Source organism: Callorhinus ursinus, unplaced genomic scaffold (assembly GCF_003265705.2).
Source record: "Callorhinus ursinus isolate GAN/ISIS: 27379988/994484 unplaced genomic scaffold, GSC_fseal_2.0 scaffold11, whole genome shotgun sequence".
NCBI classification, from domain to species: domain Eukaryota; kingdom Metazoa; phylum Chordata; class Mammalia; order Carnivora; family Otariidae; genus Callorhinus; species Callorhinus ursinus.
In genome coordinates this window covers 8,333,772-8,353,885 of record NW_027397073.1, presented here as the reverse complement: position 1 = coordinate 8,353,885, position 20,114 = coordinate 8,333,772, and positions in this window count along the sequence as shown.

Here is a 20,114-nt window from a genome sequence, read left to right as displayed (position 1 = left end):
TCATGACAGCAAGAGATACAAATGCTTGATTTGATAGTATTCTTACCTGGCAGAGGGGAGTACAGAGGAAACTGAGAAACATTTTATAACTGTATTATTCATTAGTAAATATCTTCTTAATGTAAGTGTTTCTTCCCTATACAGTCGCATAAATTTTGGGACTCAAATATTAAGAAAATAATGGATGCATGTACCTATATCCTATGGTAATTTTAATAACATTTTAGAATTCCTCAAAAATGGGTTTAAAGTCTTAATATTAATTTCATGTGACTTCCAACCTGAACAAGATATCATGGACTAGTGTCTCCCTGTTCCTCTCCACTAAGCACAACTATACCCCCAGAAAACCAAAGAACTTGAAGGGTGGGAAAAGGAAGGCACACAGGTTGGGGATCCCAGGACTAGTGGAACCACATGCCCACAGGGTGTCTTACAACCCTCTTCTCCATCCCCACCCCCAGCCAACAGAAGAAAGGAACCCAGGTGCCTCAAATAGAAAGAAAAAATAGAAAAAATTAGAATGAAAATAGAAAGTTTCAAATAAAATGGAGAAGATAAAAGAAGGGATCTTGGGATATCAGGAAGGAAGAAAGAACATGGAAGAGATTAGAAATATGGATAAATAAAAAAGACATACTTGACCTCGTGTGTTTCCTAAATCATTTGTGATGTTTAAAATAAAAGTTGTAAAATGCTTCAAACTCAAAACAATTATATTTGAGAAGAAAAGACAGCAAAGGGACCCAATTAACTAAGTTTTCCACCTTCACATATCACTCAAACTGATAAAACATAACACAGATTATAATAAGTCGCATGTAGACTGCAGTTCATAATATCCAGACCAGTGACTAGAGAAATTTTACAAAACAATACACTAAAAATTATCGTAAATAAATCAAGATGACATCCTTTAAAAAATGTTCAAGTGATCCACAGGAATACGAGAAAAGAGAAAAAGAAGAAGAATGAGAAGCAGAGAAAACAAATAGAAAACAAATAATTGGCAGATCTCAGCCTGAATATATCAATAATTACCTTAAATTTAAGTTGTGTAAATATTCTAAGAAACCCAGAGATTAGAAGAGTAGATTAAAAAGTCATGACTCAATTATATGCTATTTACACAAAACTCATTGCAACTTTAATTATACAGGTAGATCGGAGGAAAATGATGGAAAAAAAAGTTACACCATGAAATAATTATTTTTTTAAAAGCACATGTTACCAAATTTATATCAAAGAAAGTAGACTTGAGAGCAAAGAAAACAACCTAGGACAAAGAGGGACATTCAAGAATTAAAGATCGACCACCAGAAGACATAATTACTGTAAATGCACAGAACGACAGCCTCAAAATACTTGAAGTAAAAACTGATGGAGCTGAAAGGAAAAATCACCAAATCTACAACTACACATGGGGAATTTAACACCCCTCTCTCAGAAACTAATAAAACTCCCAGACAAGTGTACAGAAGATCCGAACAATGAAATGAATCAATAGGATCTAAGTGATTATTTTTGGAACATACCAGTAAACAATAGCAGAATATACAAGTGTTTCAAGCATCTATAAAAAGTTCACCTAAATAGATCATATTCTAGACCATAAAACATATCTTAGCAAATAAAATAATTGACATCATATAGATTATATTGTCTGACCATAAAGGGAGCAAAATAGAAATCAGTAACAGAAAAGCTACTGGAAATTTTCTAAGTATGTGGAAGTTACACTACCCACTTCTAAATAATCCATAAGTCAAAGAGGAAGTCTTAGAGAAAATTTTTAAAAATACACAGAACTGAACAAAAGTGCAAACACAACATATCAAAATAGGTAGAACAACACAGTAAAATGTATGTGCTGAGAGAGGAATTTATAACAGTAAGGGATTAGATTAGAAAAGAGAAAAGTTCTTAAATCAATAATCCAAGTTCCTATCTCAAGAAACTAGGCGTAAAAGCCAAAATCAAGAAACTAATAAAAAGCAGAAATCAATGAAATTGAAACAGGAAAATGATAGATAAAATCAATGCAACAAAATGCTGATCCTTTGAAATAATTTAAAAACCTTACAAGCTTCTAGCAAGACTGACAAGATTAAAGAGAGGAGACATAAGTCACCAATATGAGGAATTAAATAGCATACATCCCATAGACCCTGCAGCCGTTGGAAAGATGAGGGAATACTACAAATAACTTAACACTCTAAGAAAATATGACTCAGTTAAAGAAAAGAAAAAAAAAGTGGATACAATAGGCACATGCAAAAACTTGGATGAATTTCCAGATTTTGCTAAGTGGAAAAAAGCCATTCTCAAGGGTTACATATTGGATCATTTCATTTGTCTAACACTCTTGCAGTCACAAATCTGTAGAATTAGAGAACAGATTAGTGGTTGCTAGGGTTTAGGGACAAGCTGGAGGATAGGGGAGGGAGTGGGTATAACTTTATAAAAGGGCAACATGAGAAATCCTTGTAGCAGTGGAAATGTTCTGGTCTTGACTGTATCAATGTCAGTGTCTTGGTTGTAACATCGTACTATCAGATTGCAAGATACTACCATTGGGAGACATTGGGTAAAGAATGCACCAAATCTCTGTATTATTTCTTACAACTGTATGTGCATCTACAAATACCTCATAATAAAAGTTAAACTTATACCAAAAAAAAGTTAAACTTATGATTTGATTAAAAAATTAAAATTAATTTTTATTTGGTACATTCTGCATATACAAATGTGTAGGTTAATATGTGATCATAACTATGTAATTATGTCTATCATGTATTGTAGATATTCTGCTTCCATTAAACATGTGGTCTCTGTAGGAGGTTCAGGAAAGTGTGGAAAAAAGAGAGAAGATTCTAAGAAAATAGCAATTAAACCAAGACTGGAAATGACCAATTAATAACAAAAGTCACATGTAATAACCAGGTAAAAAAAGAGAAATCTCACAGTATTGTAAGAGAAGTGAGATCCGTGTGGCTAGAAGACAACATAAAGTTCCTTGTAGGGAAGAAAAGGTTCTGTATAGTGGCTATATATGATAGAACAGAATTGGTATCAGGGGAGAAAGTGGAGGTAGAGAGGGGGCGTACAGAAAGGGACTGAATGAGACAACTCAACTGATTCTAGCTTAGCAACTAATTTGCAAGGTCTATCTCCTGGGAATCAATCAAAGTTGTCCCTGCTATACTAACTCTGATTTCTTATGAGGGAAGGAACTTATACTATTGGTGACTGATAAGGAAGCAATCTTTGTAGTGCAGTTTGAATCAAAGCCCTGCAAGAGCATTTCACCCACTTACAGACCATTGACTGGGCTCTCTGGTAGGGTTTGGCAACCTCTGTTGCTTGAGCCAAATCAGCCCACTGTCTATCTGTATAAACAAATTTCTACCGGAACACAAACACCCTTATTTCTTTACATATTATGTATGGCCACTTTTGCAATAAATGGTAGTGCCGAGAATTGAAACACAGACCATTTGGTCTACAAAGATGAAAATATTTATTATCTTGCCCTTTACAGGTAAAGTTTGCTGATTCTTACTCTGGGAGTACAAGTCTGAGGTAACTCACAATGCTAAAAAGCTCTCAAAACATACTGAATGTCCATGAAGTCACTTTTCCTATGGAGGGAATGTGAAGCTTTTTTAGCCAATATTAAACTGTCTCTAGTTACTGCAGCTACAAGTTTCCAGTACCTGTGTCTACAGCACCTAGTGAAATGCATCAGTTATAAAATAAGAACCTGGTGACATGATGATAACTTCAACTTTCATTGCACAATATGGACTCACTGATCAGCATGTATACATGGCACTCATGGACCTATTTCTACTGATAAATTTGAAGCTAAAAATTGTAGTCTAACGATTTCAAGGGATAGTCATTAAAGTGTTTTATGCTCTAATCTAAGTAACTTAGTGTGAGAAGAGTTGGTTAAGTTTCCCAATTTGTCTAAGTTGCTCCTGAGCTGACCTCTTCATTGAGATAATTTGTTCCTTGTTAAGATTTTCCAAAAGGAATTTCTGTGAGAATCTTAGTAATGTGACAAGTGTTGAACTGAAGAAGATATTCAGTATGACCTTTCTTTTTGTAGAAAAGAAGAAAATCTTAATATACAGCGAGGGAATAAATATAAATAAAGCAAGGCAATTAAAAGTTAGTAGCAGTACCAAACTTTTGTATTCACATTTTTTAAGTTACCAGTCAATATGTTTATGAGTGGTATAATAATAAATCACTTAAAAAATGTCTTGTTAGTAGTCAAGAATCAGAAAACTAGAAGAAAAGAAGAGGAGGTCTTCAACTTTTTAGGAAAGAAATATTTTCTTTCCTTAAAATCCTGATTATCTTCTCAAACCCAACCCACCTATTTTAATTTTTATCTTGGTGAAAGGCAGAATTCAACCATGAAAGCCAGAAATCTGAAAGTCATGTGAGAAGTCTCTTTGTCTTTCATTTCCCTCATGTCCTCTATTATTAATTTCTCTCTGTTTTACCTCATACATAATTTTATATAGTATGCTTCCTTTTGAGCTCCATAAAGACTATAGTACACACCCACACCTGGCAGACCTTTGATCACTAATGGATTACCCTGTGGTTGGTGCTGTTGTATTAATTCATTATTCTCACTACTTCTAGAATGGTTCCAAATCCAATCACACCAATCTCTCCTTTAAAATATTTTAGAGTTTCTTTCTTCTATTTCTGGTCAAGCCCAACTGTATTTTTTCTATGAACGGTCCTTCATGGCATGACTCTTGCCCGTGTCTCCAGACCTCTTAATAAGTCACCCTATCCCCTTTCTAATGCTACCTCCACAGACTAATTTATAGCCCCCTAAAGGTACCTCAATCCTTATACCTCTGTGTTTTCACACCTATGAATCTTACTTCATGGAATGCTCTTACCTGTACCATTCATCTGAATAATTATTGTATTCCCTTTAAATTTTTCTTGAATATCATTAACTCTTAAGAAATGTTTCTTGATTCTCTTAATCAGCCTCCTTTCTCTGCATTCCTAAGTGGCTTTGTCTTGAGAGTCCCTGCTGTATCCATACAGCAGGGACTTTGCTCATCTCCACTTACCTCTACTCATTGCATCAAACATTCATATTGCTAAGGATCAGTCTTGGCAGTTTTGAAGTAAATAGTAATTAGAGCAATATTTTTTTAAAGATTTTATTTCTTTTTCAACAGAGAGAGAGAGACAGTGAGAGAAGGAACACAAGCAGGGGGAGTGGGAGAGGGAGAAGCAGGCTGCCCGCTGAGCAGGGAGCCTGATGCAGGACTCAATCCCAGGACCCTGGGATCATGACCTGAGCTGAAGGCAGATGTTTAACTGACTGAGCCACCCAGGCACCCTAGAACAATATTTATTGAACAATTTCTCTGAGTCAGATAAGTACTAAGTATTTTATAAATATTATGCCTTCTAATATATACAGCAACCTTAGGAAATACATAATAAATAATAGATTTACCCTCAAGAAAATATCACCAGGTAGGTATTATTATCTGTATCATATAAATGAGAAAGCTAAAAATTAGGGAGACTAGAATTCAAACCCAGGTTTATCTAAATCCAGACAACAAATCCTTAAGCAGTGCCTAATAGGAAGTATCTTCTGACAGGAATATTTCTCTTTTATTAGACCTTATATATTAAACATAGCAAATATGTACATATATTCACATATACATAGCATCCCCTTTGATAACTATTATTTCACACATTTAATAATAAATGTTTATTGACCACTACTATAGTATGTTCCAGTGGCCCATTTGTAACATTTCTACTCTTGTTGCTCTGGGCCCTATTCCCTAGCAGCCTTGCCTACAATGAGAAAAATCGGAAATAAGAAAATATGTCCTACCCTAAGGTGTTCACCCATAAGACTTTGGCAAAGACTTAAAACCCTGAAAAAGTATTTGACATTAGGTGGAGATCCTGGAAACAAAAAATTTAATATCCTAAATTGTAATCCTCTAATCTTGGAAAATTGGGGGTCAAAGGACATGCAGAGCTGGAGAAGAACCTATTTTTCTTTACATCTCACTTTAGTAGCATGTTCATCAGTACTCTCTGCTTTCTCATAAAACTCTACAAAATGTTATAATTTATCTTAAAGCTCCTAAATTCTAGTGAATAAAATTAAATAAAATCGGACCCACTCTGCTATCATTTTTGACTCTTGGAAAATTTTTCCCCAAATTGCAGGTCATAATTCATCACATTGCAATCTAAAGTTAGTTGATTTTCTGCAAAAGGAAATGGGGACTAGAATTCCCTATATAACAATTTCTCATTATACTTGAAAGTACTGATGAGTCCCATCTAAGCTTTCCTCCTTCATCGTAACTAATCAAAGTTCTGTAGCTCATATAGATAAGCAATTTATTCAACTATTCAGTTCAGCCTGGACTTAAATCAGGTGGAATGGCACCGACTTTAAAACAGAGTTTTTACCTATTTGTTTTAAATTGGTAATTTTCATTCATGGCTATGCAGGGGAGATGGCTCAGAAACACTGACTTGGAATCCTTCTGATTTTTAATCTGTTTATAAATTTTGGCAGATGAAACAGACAGGGAAAATATAATCATAGACCGAAAGAAAATTACCTGTTCCTATGCAAATGTAGTTATTTATGAGTTTTATTAAATAGTACAGAATAGTAATGTTATTAACTAATATTTGTGGAACACAGAGACATTAGAAATTTTTCTTAGATCACTTTGAAGGATGTAGTGTAAGAGCTAAGCAGTCTCCCTTATGAGAAGAGTTTTTAATTGTTTAATTGTTTTAATCATGGAGACTAAATACCCTTCTGTATGTTAGTAATTCAAATTGATATAGGTCTGATCTGATGTTAGATGATTAATATCCCTATCTGTGTATCATATTTAGAATTTTTTGCATATGTAACTGGAGAATTGAACTTAGATCAAAAGTTATAATCAATTCACCTTTGAATATGGACTCTAATTCATTAAAGAGTAAAATTTCATGAGGTCACACTGAAATGGGCAAAAATGATCCCCAGTAAAGATGTGTAACCAGAGTTGCAATGCTTGCTTGCAGCAGTGGGAATTTGCCTTTCACTGACCTCAACTGGCAAACCGTAGATGGACACCACCTTTTTTAGAGGCAGGTACTAGGAAACATGTTCCAGGATGGCATCTACACATCTGGATCCAGCCGTCACTGATGAATTTTATCCTGACCTGTTTTTACTCAGATTTGCATATCTATCACCAACAAGGATAAATAACATCATCAATAATTGTCCCTGAAGATACTACAACATTTATGGGAACACAAAGTCTTGGTTCTGCTCAGAAGCTTCTGTTTTGTGCATTATATGCTCAAGTCTTCTTGGCTTTTCACTGTTTTGATTCTGAAACCGGTTCTTCTGTCTTTGTCCCATTGCCAAAATACTTGCTGCTAGGTGATGCAAAGAGGAAAAGTCTTATAAAGGAGGACTTTTGATTAATTTAAGGCTAAGCGGGAAGGAAAACATGAATGCTTTGTTCTCTAATAAGATATACATTCTCCCTCTTTCAAAGGCTTGTAATCCTTCTTTTGTAGGAGTGACACAATGTGGAATGAAACAGTTCATGGTCAGGTGTTGGATGAACCTGAGAGTAAGGCCGTGCCACTATTTACTACTAGCTGTGTGGTTTTGTTCAAAATGAGGCTATGCCAGGTTTCAACATTCTCATCTCTAAACTACAGACAGTAATTGCTACACACCATTATATTTTGTTCTGCTAAACAAGTCAAAGATCCTGCCAGTTAAAATATACCTTAATGTTTTATCATTTAGAATAATTTTATATTAATTGGGCTAGCTCTTTAAACCTGATTAGATGTAAACTTTTATCATATATGACTTTTAGGCATGAATAAAATGGAAATTTAAGATAGATACATTTGTCAAATTATCTGTGACTCTTGCAGCGTCTGACTTTTCTGAATCCCTTTTGATTCAGAATTCATCCACATCTGTTTTCTTTCACGCCATCGAGTTCTATGGTCATCAAAGAAGCTGGTAATTAGTGTTTCTTAACATAATACATATGTAAAAGAACTGAAAGTCATCTCTGCTAGATTTCTGGGCTGGCTTAGATATTATAGACAGCCAATCTGCTTTTGATTCCTGTTCCAGGAAAGCTGTTTAAAGTTTCTCATTCAATATCCATCACCTGTTGATTCCTGGGACTTAAGAAAGGGCTCCACTGTTGTTTCTTATGTTCCCCCTCAAACTTTCTGATGTGGAACCTGAAGTTTTATACCAGCACTTAGGGTAGTCCTGAATGCGGAGGTAATGACATCCACACCAGAGTTAACAAAAATCATGAGACATCATGATTGTGAAGCAAATTCAGATAGTAAAGACGTTTCACATTAAAATGTGAAAATCAAAGAGTCTTAGAATCGATGAAACTGCAGTAATTAATACATTTCTCATAGGTTGTACTAAGAAGATGAATATATGATTGATGTGCATAAAGTATGCACGTGCTTCTGTCATTTACCTCGCTTTCTCACTGACTATAGTGATACAGACATCCGTATATTATTTTACATCTTTATAGAGGACGGAGTATGAGCCACACATCTTTATATCTAACATATTTTTAATTGAATTGTGTCTTTGATGGAAAAAATGAAAAATGTAATTCTAAAGCAATTGCAAAGTAAATTGATTTTAGTTATTTATTATTTGCTGCAAGAATGACGGATCCCCTCAAATGGTTGAAACCATCTATTAAGTTCTAGTCCCTCTTCTCTCCTCCAATTGAAAGTCACCTATGGGAAAAATTTCTCCTCTGGAGAGACCTTCCCTCAAATTACCATTGCTTGCCACACAGTTGAAGCACGTGGGATGTGATTGATTGGAAGATGGCAATTAAACAGAAGTAATGAGGGTGTACATAACAAAGCATTTTTCCCCATTAGAAGGTCAGTTTCCCCCTAGGGTCCCCATTCCCAGTTACGGCAGCCATATGCTAATGGTACCACATGTCTGCAGAAACACCACAGGGAAGAGAACCTGGGCCCTTCTCAAGGCAGGATTTCTAGGGCCTTGTGTCACTAAACATTCTCAGACCAAAGTGCTTCCTTTAAAATAACTGTGCCACGGGGCGCCTGGGTGTCTCAGTTGGTTGGGCAACTGCCTTCGTCTCAGGTCATGATCCTGGAGTCCTGGGATCGAGTCCCGCATCGGGCTCCCTGCTCGGCGGGGAGTCTGCTTCTCCCTCTGACCCTCCCCCCTCTCAAGCTCTCTCTCTCTATCTCATTCTCTCTCTCAAATAAATAAATAAAATCTTTAAAAAAATGTTAAAATAACTGTGCCGCAGTACCAGAACGCCTGCCTTGGTTGTATTTAGCTAATTCTCTTATCGTTGGATAATTAATGTGGGCCAACTACTGACACTCCTGACAAATACAGCAGGCAGAGATGGACCACAAAAGGCATCTCAGACACACTGGAATATGACAATCCTAAATGGGACTAAGCTTTACAGTACCCATATTCAGTGACCTGACGGCAGCATTGGCTTAGCAAGTCTATTCTGCATTTCCTTTTCCACATGTATTTTGCATTTCAAGCAGAGATCAGAATACAGACCCCTCTGTATTGGGACAGTAGATGCTTGAACTCCTCAAGAGGGGAAAGGCATAGCATCAGCCAAACAAATCAATCCCATGGTCTCCAAACATTCTCCCTTTTCTGGAGGCTTTGGACATCTTCATTCATTCATATTAGGTGTATGGCTTTGCAGATTACTGTGAGCAACACCTAAGAATTTTCATGCTCACGTGGCTCCAAAGAGCTGTAATCAGTATTTTCTTATCAGTCCTGAAGTTGTTCCTATGTGAATGTAGACAGCCCTCTTCAGGGCTTCAGGCAGACCTCCTGACACTTTATCACCATCTTGGAGCACATCTGACAGCATACCATTTTCTTCCTACTCCAACAGAGAAGTTTATTTTATTTTGTTTTGTTTTGCTTTTTGACCTAAAATATCAATCTACTAATCTTTTAAGGATCCCTCATTCCTTTAGGCAGAGAATAGTAATAGAGAATAAATTTGGCTAATTTCATTAAGTACATGGTATAGTGTAAGAGATTGCCAGAGAAACTTTAAAAAAATTGTATTACTCAGAAGGGCTTACACAAATATATACATGTATATATCTATATCTATATCTATCTATATATATATATATCTGTATGTGTGCATGTGTGTGTGTGTGTATCCGTGTGTATCTGTATATATCTGTAAAGATGCACCTTAAGGTATACCCATAAGATTTGTTCATTTTACTGTATATGAATTCTACTATAGTTCAGGGACTAAGCAGAATAATTAAAATTTTGTTAAATGGTTGTATATTTCGGTTGGTATTTTCACTTTAAGTTCCCTTTATTCCTTTATAAGACCTCATTAATTAACTTTTTTCTTCTACTTCAAAACTTTAATGTACCTGTTACATGTTAAGATGCCAAAAATATTTTCAAATTTGAGTTTAGAAGCATCTCTTTTGCTCTTTTTTTTTTTTAATCGACTAACTGCTCATGTATCAGGGAAGTTGTTCCAAACAGGCAGGTCCAGAAGTGTCCCTCCTGCCAGCATCATTTGGGCACAGCAATTCAAAAACAAATATCCAACTATCCTCTCAAAAATAAAAATAAACTTTTCTCCAAGGGAACATCAAAGAATCACTAAACATAAAACACTCTGGATCCAATGAAAACCCAATAAAAGTAAACAATAGCAAAGAGAGTAAATACTGCTGTGAGTCAAATGCAGCCCTAAGTATTGTTCAAAACTATCTTTTAACCATTCCTGCTCTTGGGCACCAATGTCACTATTGACCCTTGAGCAAAGGCAGATTTGATACCAAGTCCTAATCTTTCAAAAGGATTGAATAGATGCAAGATATTTTGTAACTCAGTGCATAGACTGTTTCAACTTTTTAGTTGAAGATACATACAAATTAAGTAAATTAATACAAAGAATAAAACATTTCAAAATGTCTCACTGAAATTCAAAGTAGAACAAGGTTACAATATTGCTGGGTCTCACCAAAAAATTAAACAATCACTAGTACGTTTGACTTTTCACAGTGTGATTGCAGTTTCACTTCTGTAGGACACTTAGAGCTCCCATCATGACTTCACAAGTAAATTCCAGACACATTTGGTCGGCACTCCCACCACATAGAAGAAAACATCACTCTCTTCAGTGATGGATGGGATTGAATAACAATTCTAATTTGTTGAGTGTTGAGTAATAACTTTGGTGTGAAATGCAGCCTGCCAAAATCTAAACATAACTACTAGGTACTCACTTTCCTCCTTGGCCCTGAGAGGGGCCAGGGCAGTAATTTCTGCTTTTCTTTCAGGTTTTTGTGTGTGTGTGTGTGTGTCTGGCTTGAGCTTAAAGAAAGTAGCTACTTTTTATTAATTAGTACTCTGGAGGCTAATAATAACAGAGAGTTTCATTTTCTTTGCATCTCTAAGAGTTCTACGTGGGGCCACCCTGTAGTTTTGTTGCTTGGAATACCTCAGCCTCAGCCTTGACCTAACTTGGGTCAGGGCTCTGAATTTATCTCTTCCCTCTGGATTTTTTTTTCCTTGAGAGCCCTGAAACACAGATTTTATTTCATCACACCTTATCTACTCCATCCTTCTAAAATGTTTACTCTGGTGAGGTTTCTCCTGGGCTATGAACTCAGTAGCATGGACCTACACTCTGAACATCAGCCCTGATAGAAGACAAGAACATCTGCTCCTTTTCTAACTTATCTCATATGTCAGCAAAACACAGAATACCCAGTTAATTTTAAATTTTAGATAAATAACAAAATTTTTTTACTCTATATTGCCTGGAGCATATTTATGCTAAAAATTCTTGGTTGTTTTTCTGAAATTGAAATATAACTGAGCCACCTGTACCTTTTTTTCATTTTGCTAAATCTGACAATTCATCCACATGCAGTGAGCTAGAACACAGAATCTAGAATACTATTTTGATAAGCAAAGCTTTTCTTCAAAAATATTCTAACGGTGAACTTCAACACAGGTCAAATATTGATTAATTTCAAGAGCAACAAGCAAACATATGAAGTCATCATGTGGTCTGTATATTGGAATCCTAGAGCTGCTGTAACAAATTACCACAAACTTGGTGGCTTAAGACAATAGAAATGTATTCTCTCACAGCCCCGGTGGCTCCCAGCCTTCCTTGGTCTGTGGCTTCAACACTCCAATCTCAGTCTCTGTGATCACATTACCTTCTCTTCCATCTGAAATCTCCCTCGGCCTCCCTCTTATGAGGACACTATGGTGGCATTTAGGGCTTAGCCAGAAAACTCAGGATAATATCCCCACTTCAAGATCCTTAACTTCACCACGTGTTCAAAGTATTTGCCAAATAAAATAACATTCACAGGGTCCAGAGATTAGGATGTAGACATCTTTGGGGGCCATTATTCACTCTACCACAGTGTAAGTGTACAGAATTTTTAAACTTCAGTTGGTTGGAAGTAAAAGCTTACCATTTTGGAAAGCCACATAGCATTTCATGGTAGTTGTTAAACTGTAGTTCCGAGGATAGTAGTCTGAGTCAAAACCTTCTGAATCAGAATCTCCATGTATAGAGTCTGGGAATGGACATAGTAGCAAACTCCCTGGGGCTATGTAGACATACTACACTGGAGGACAAGTGCATAATTCTTAACAAGGATCATGAAATGGCCTGTTTCAGTCCCAATCTGGACTCCACTTACTAGATGTGTAATCTCAGAAAATTCACCTTAATTCTACTAGTTTCCATTTTCTCTTATATAATGTTAGTAATAATATCTAAATTATACAGTTTTTGATAAGATTAAGTGAAACAATATAAAGTACTTAGCATAAGGTCTAGCTTATAGAAAGTGCTCAGTAAATGTTAGCTGCTTTATCAGAATTAAAAGTATTACTTCTTTTTTTTAATTCAAAACACCTTTATTATATGCTAAATTTCCATATATATTTGAGTTTATTTCTGTACTTTCCATTTAATCAATTGATCTGCTTGTCTATTCATGTGTTCTTATCACACTATTTTTTTTGGTTTATCTCTTTTATTTTATTTTATTTTATTTTATTTTAATGTTATGTTAATCACCATACATTACATCATTAGTTTTTGATGTAGTGTTCCATTGATTCATTGTTTGCGTATAACACCCAGTGCTCCATTCAATACGTGCCCTCCTCAATACCCATCACCAGGCTAACCCATCCCCCCACCCCCTCCCCTCTAGAACCCTCAGTTTGTTTCTCAGAGTCCATAGTCTCTCATGACTCGTCTCGCCCTCTGATTCCCCTCCCCCTTCATTTTTCCCTTCCTACTATCTTCTTCTTCTTTTTTTTCAACATATAATGTATTATTTGTTTCAGAGGTACAGGTCTGTGATTCATCAGTCTTACACAATTCACAGCGCTCACCATAGCACATACCCTCCCTAATGTCTATTACTCTGAACTAGTTGTAGATAAGGAAAGTACAAAAGAAAGGATTCTCCTGAGGGTTCATTTAAAGAGTCCAAATTCTTGACAATTGAAAAGCATAAAATAAATTGACAATTGAAATAGCATAAAAGCAAGGCCTGTAATTAATGCATTTAAATGATTCAAATGTATAACATATAACAGATATAAAAAAGATATTTTTGGAAGAACAATTCCTATGGAAAACGAAGTCATTACATTGTTTCATCTCATGATACTGACTTTAAAAAAGTTTGTAATGAGAAAAAATTTTAAATATAATGCTGAAATAGAAAATGTTTCACATCCACTATGCTGTGTTGAAGATATCCATTTACATAACAGAACACATTGAATTTACGTAAAAAACAAAAATGAATTTATAAAAAATATTTTTGCTATTCTAAAACCTCAAAAATTAGTGGCAACATAAATTCATATATTTAACAATGCACTCCCTAATGTGTTTTTAAATATATATGGGTTTAAGAAACATATGTCAACACATTTCTTTCACTAAATCTCAGTTCAGTGGATATAAGTGTACATATCTTGCAAAGTCTCTTTATAAAAATAAGATTTTAAAGTAGAGAATTTCTGTAACTATTGAAAGGTACATTACGTTACATTGATTTCATGATCCCACCCAACTCACACAAATACTGCCAGATAATTTTGCTGCAGTCCTTTGGGCAATTCAATTACACAATGCAAATGAGGCTGCATATTTCAAACTCAATTACAGATTTTCCTAGAAAAAGACTATAAAATAACAAACACCCCTGGAAAGTGTATGAGAAAGAGAGAGAGAGTTAATTTTAAATACAGTTACCAAATTATTTATTAAAATGACCATGTTTATGATATTAGTCAACTTGGGCTGCTATAGCAAAACACTACAGACTGGTGGCTTAAACAACAAAAATCTATTTTCTCACACTTCTGGAGGCTGGAAGTCCAAGATCAAGTTGCCAGTAGGCTTGGGTTTCCTAAGGCCTCTCTCTTTTGCTTATAGACTTCCACCCTCTCTCTGTCTCCTCACATAGCCTTTTTCTCTGTGTGCTCACACTCTTGGTGTATCTTCCTCCGCTTACAAGGACAATGTCCTATTGAATTAGGACTCCACTTCTATGACTTCATTTATTCTTAATTATGTCTCTAAAGGCTTCATGTCCACATACAGTCACATTGGGGGTAAAGGCTTTAACTTATAAATCTGGGGTGGGGGAGAAAAACACAATTCAGTCCATAACACTTACCAAATAATTATGTTAAAAGAAGAAAATCATTCTTTGGAAGTGTAATTTCCCTTAGGAATTTACAATGTGCGTGAGTGTAGATAAGGATGATAGGACTTGCAGTGTTGATCACTACTGTTCACTAAACATTTTTGGCTTTTTGCATTCTGGGTATGGAAAAACATTGTACATCTTAGGACCATTGTGGTTGAGAGAGACCAAGTGATTAGTTCTGTCCAATGAGTGGATAACAGAAATTATGGCTGTTATTTCTGAACCAGAGCAGTTGTTGGTATATGCCTTCTCCAAAGTGCTATTCTTCTGCTATATACACAAGAAATGTTCTAGATAGTGATAGTTAAGATCCAGCTGTATCATGTATATCATGTGGCAAAACCTAACCTGCTCTGGCTGATGCAAGAATCAGTATAGGAAGTAGGTACTAATACAACAGAAAGTTAATACATAATAGAAATAGCAGAGGCAACAAAGATACAGTTACTGGAGTGGTTAGAGTAATAGTCATCTATGTATACAATATGGGAAAACTTGTCAAAGGCATATCATGTATGTAATAATTTTGTGTTCCTGATAACAGTAAATTATTAGCCTGGGCTCCATTTGGCAAGGTGGTATGAAAAAAGATATTAACATAGAAATTAATTGTCTGATTTGTAAGCAAAAATGATAGGAGGTAAAGAAAAAATCATAAATTTATAGAGTTGAGTATTTGGAGGAGGTAACTGCTTCTCACCTCCAAAGAGTAGAAATAAAAATTGAATGGCAAAGTACATTAAAACCCTGTGAAATAATCCTGTGATTATTTCAATATTACCTTCACTCTCACGGTAAAAATTTTGCACTGGATTTAAGTGGTGCCCAGTAAATCCTTTCAATTGAACAAAATGGATCAAGGATAAAGGAATAAAGGAGTGACACCTCCACAATGCCAATGTAGCCACAAATAAGTTCAGAGAAACACAGAGCAGAGAAGCAAAGTGTGACAGTTAATTTTAAGTGTCAACTTGGCGAGGTTGTAGTCCTCTGTTGATTGGTCAAACACCAGTTTAGATGTTTCTGTGAAGGCATTTTTTTAAATGTGATTAAAATTTAAATTAATAGACTTTGAGCCAAATAAGATTAATCTCCAAGATGGGCCTCATCCAATCACTTGAAGGCCTTAAAGGCAAAAGCAGGCTTCCCAAAGAAGAAACAATTCTACCTCAATACTACAACACAGTAATCATGCCTGGTTCAGACACAACCTGCACAATTAGCTCTCCCCAGAATTTCCGGACTGCCGATCTACTCCACAGATTTCAGACTTGCCAGCCCCAAGATTTCATTAACCAATTCTATAAATCTCTCACTGTGTCTGTTTCCCTGGAGAACCTGACTGATGCACAAAGAAATAGAGCACTAAGAAGTACATCTGAAATGTGAACTATTGATAGAAAGTCACATTCAAATAGTTAAGAAGCCTACTAGAATCTTGAAAACATCATACCGACAAAGAGATAAAAAATTGGATTAAGAGTCTGTAACCCTATGAAACTGAAAATAGTAATAGTACCCCGGATCCTGCAGGATGACAATAGAGGATGACATTGAAACTGTAGAGGACACACTGCATAAACAAGAAACAAACGTTTGTCTGTTAAAGCCATTGAGATTTAGGGGCCTCTCTTATTAGTGCATGACCTAGCTCATCTTGACCAATACAGACCTATTTAAGGTTTGTGGGAATGAGCATTAGCTTTAGTGGGAATCTCTGAGTCTGTTCCTGGTGACCTCTGCCATATATAAAAGGAAATCTGGTTCAACTTCCTCTGTAGCTATCTGCTCCTGTCAGGAAGTACAGACAAAAATATTAGGAATAGAGAGGCGCCTGCGTGACACAGTCAGTAAGCATCAGCTCTTGGTTTTATTTCAGGTCCTGATCCCAGGGTCAGGAGATCGAGTCCCGCATCGGCTCTGTGCTGAGTGTGGAGTCTGCTTAAGACTATCCTCTCTCTGCCCCTTCCTGCTCTCTCTAAAATAAATCAATCAATCTTTGTTAAATAATTAGGACCAGAAATATATGATCAACAGGCACCCAATGGGAAAATATTATTGTCAAGTAAGAATAGGAAAAATAATATTTCTTGAGGACAAGTTAAATCTTATTCTCTTTAATGCCATTATAGCACAAGTCCCAAATCCCATCAGCTCCTGCTATTGTCTCCAAACTCATTGAAAAAAAAATGAGGCTGAGAAGTGACTTTTGAGGGATTTCTCCCCTCCATTCTATTGCCTATAAAGCCCCCTTTCTGTATCTTTCTCCTCCCTTTCAGTATCATATTAAATGTTTGCACTTTAACTGGAAATCCACTCCCGAATATTATAAATTGAGCTAAAGGAATAATAACAAATTTGTAACGATGTTACTGGTAATCATAATTGTAATCATATTGTATTAGGTGAGCATGTTTTAACTTTCCATTGCCTTCAAGAATTTCAGAGTGGGATTAATAGGCAGGAAATTTCTTTAAGGGCTTTAACACAAAATTTTAATGAGGAATTTTATATTCATGGTCAAGATATATCTATGGTTGTCTAGCTCCAAAGAGGGGACCGAGATAAAAAAAAAATTGTTATAACCTGAAAAATAAGCAAATTGTGTCATTAATATTTTTGGATGCATGCTGGAGAAATTTAGTGATGGCTGCCATTTGGCATTCCTGTGCTAAATATATCTTTGAAAGGGAACAGAAACTTCTAACTTAATGTGTCTGATTAACAGTCACAGGTCAATTGCATATTGTCTGCTTCTTGGTTATATGACTTGTTATTTTTGAATAATGATTCATGCCTGGCAACACTGGGAACTTGGCTCTAATTGCTGAGCTCCCAAGTTTAACCCATGCCAACTGATAAAGTAAGGTAATTTTCCAGCTATAACAGATTTATAACCACAGGAAGTAAACGAGCATCTGCCCTTCGCAACTTAGCTATTTGTATAAACATTTTCTCATTTATGATATATAAAATCCTTCTCCCCAATACTTCTTTGACCTGACACATTATTATCTTCTTGTGAGTTCCTTCATTAACAAGTTAATATACTTTGACATGTGCTCAAGATCAATTTTTCTAAGAAATTTTGCTCTAACAACCCATAACCCACACACTCCATCAACTGATGATATTGCTTCCAAATTCCAAGAGAATAAAATGAAGTTGTCAAGAGTAAAAACCATTTCATTACCCCCACTCTTCACTTATCTATAAAGCTATAATTATCTGTCCTCAAAATTATATCTTTTCCTGCAGTGTCAAATAAAAAAAAAAAAGTTCTTCTATTCTAGGTGTATTCCTGTACTTGTGTCCTTGATCCTTTCCTATGACAATGCTCCTAGAGCTTTATTATCCCCCTACATAGAGATCATTTCTATATGATCTATACCCCTTCATGGTCTACCTGTACTTCCATACAGGCTTCTTTCTATGGCAAAGACATGACAACTACTTGAGCTGCAACATCGCTAATTACTAGGAGGTGGAGAAGGATAGAATTGGATAAAAGAGTTTCATTTAGTTATTTGCAGCAGAGACCATCACAGCTCAGACAGGTGGAGTATCAGTGAAGATGAAGAAAAAGGAATGTGTTCAAGAGACATTGTTTTCATAAGAAGGATTTATGAGAGATGACATATAGGGAAAAAGATTTATGGGGTGTTTTTGGTGTGGGTGCATCCAGGTGATGTTTTTGAAATGGAAAACATTGGGGAAAGAGAAGGATTGGAGGTGAGGTGTGGGGAAAGAAAGTAGAGTCCAGTGTTGCCACTTTACACTTGAGATGCCCACAAGACATCCAAATGAGGGTGGATACACATAGCTGCACCTCAGTAACTTTCTGAGATAGAGACATAAATTTGGTGGTCATTGGCAGTGGAGGGGTCATATTTAACTCTAAAAAGTGGATGAGGTAATCAGGGGAACAAACACGCAGAGAAAACAAAAATGTAGTCTAAGAACAAGGTCCAAGGATAATCTAGTACATATCAATAAAGTAGAAAGGAAAGAGCCTGGACAAAATGATCCAGGAAGGAAGTAGAAAGGCAGGAAAGCATGGTGTCATGAAGCCAAGGGAAAGGAGTATTTCATGGATATTCAACTGTGAGGTCAAGAAGTTGAGCAATATGTTCATTGGATATTTGCCACATTAAGACCTTTAGTTAGCATCCCACATGTAATTTTCAAAGAGTAAAAAAGGGCAACACCAGTTCTGAGTGGGCTCATCAGTGAATGGAAAGCCATGAAGTGAGTATCTATACTTTGTGCATAAGAAGAGTGACCACAGTTTTCCCTAAAGAGTCCTGAGTTATGTCTGTTGTTAAGGCAGAGTTATAAATAGTATCCCCTTTTGAACTCAAAAATGTTCACATTGTATGGTCACCCTGTGATGAGAGGTAGGGGTTGAGATATAAATGGTGTGATTATTAGAGTGGCAGGTAAGGATCTATGATTATCCAAGAAATAATACATCAACAAATGGCAAATCTTAAGACATATGCCTTTCTGGATCATTAAAATTTTCCCCATAGATTTTTAAACATTACAGTGTTTTCTTATGCCATAGATTTAATGGGATTCTTCTTGAAACATGCTAAATATTCTCTTACCTTCTAAAATCAAGGAGGATGAATGTGATTTAATCTTTCTGGATCATTAGCTTATGAGAATATGCTGATATATACTATAATGCTCTTGAAGGGATACCCTTGAAGTTGGTAGGGATATCAGTCATTCGCTAAATGTTATGTATATGTACTCAGGTGTACTTGCATATGCGCAATGGGACAGGATGCATATGGGTAATTGATGTTGGGGAGAAGATATAGGAGAGTATAGAAGAGTGGTGGGGGTGGGGAATAGTGCAGGAAATTAGGGGGAAAAGTTTAATTTCAAGGAAGGTAAGGGAGAGGAGAGAGGAAGTATGCTGAAGCCTGTGAATATTGATACGTATGTGTTAAGAAGTATATATGTTGGGATTGTGAATAATAGTTATACGTTAATATTGGCTGTGGTCTATGTGTTTATATGTATGGGATGGGTGTAATGTCTGCATGTATGTTGGGGTTCAGAACAGTATGTACGTAAATATGAGGTAGTGTGTGTACACAAGGTTTGGGAGTTGTGTGTGTATGTATGTGTGTATGTTAGGAAGAGCATGTATGCATTGAGATGGATGTTTATAGGTGAGTGTTATATGTGCTCTGTGGATACATATACGTCTCTGTTGAAGTATGCCTGTT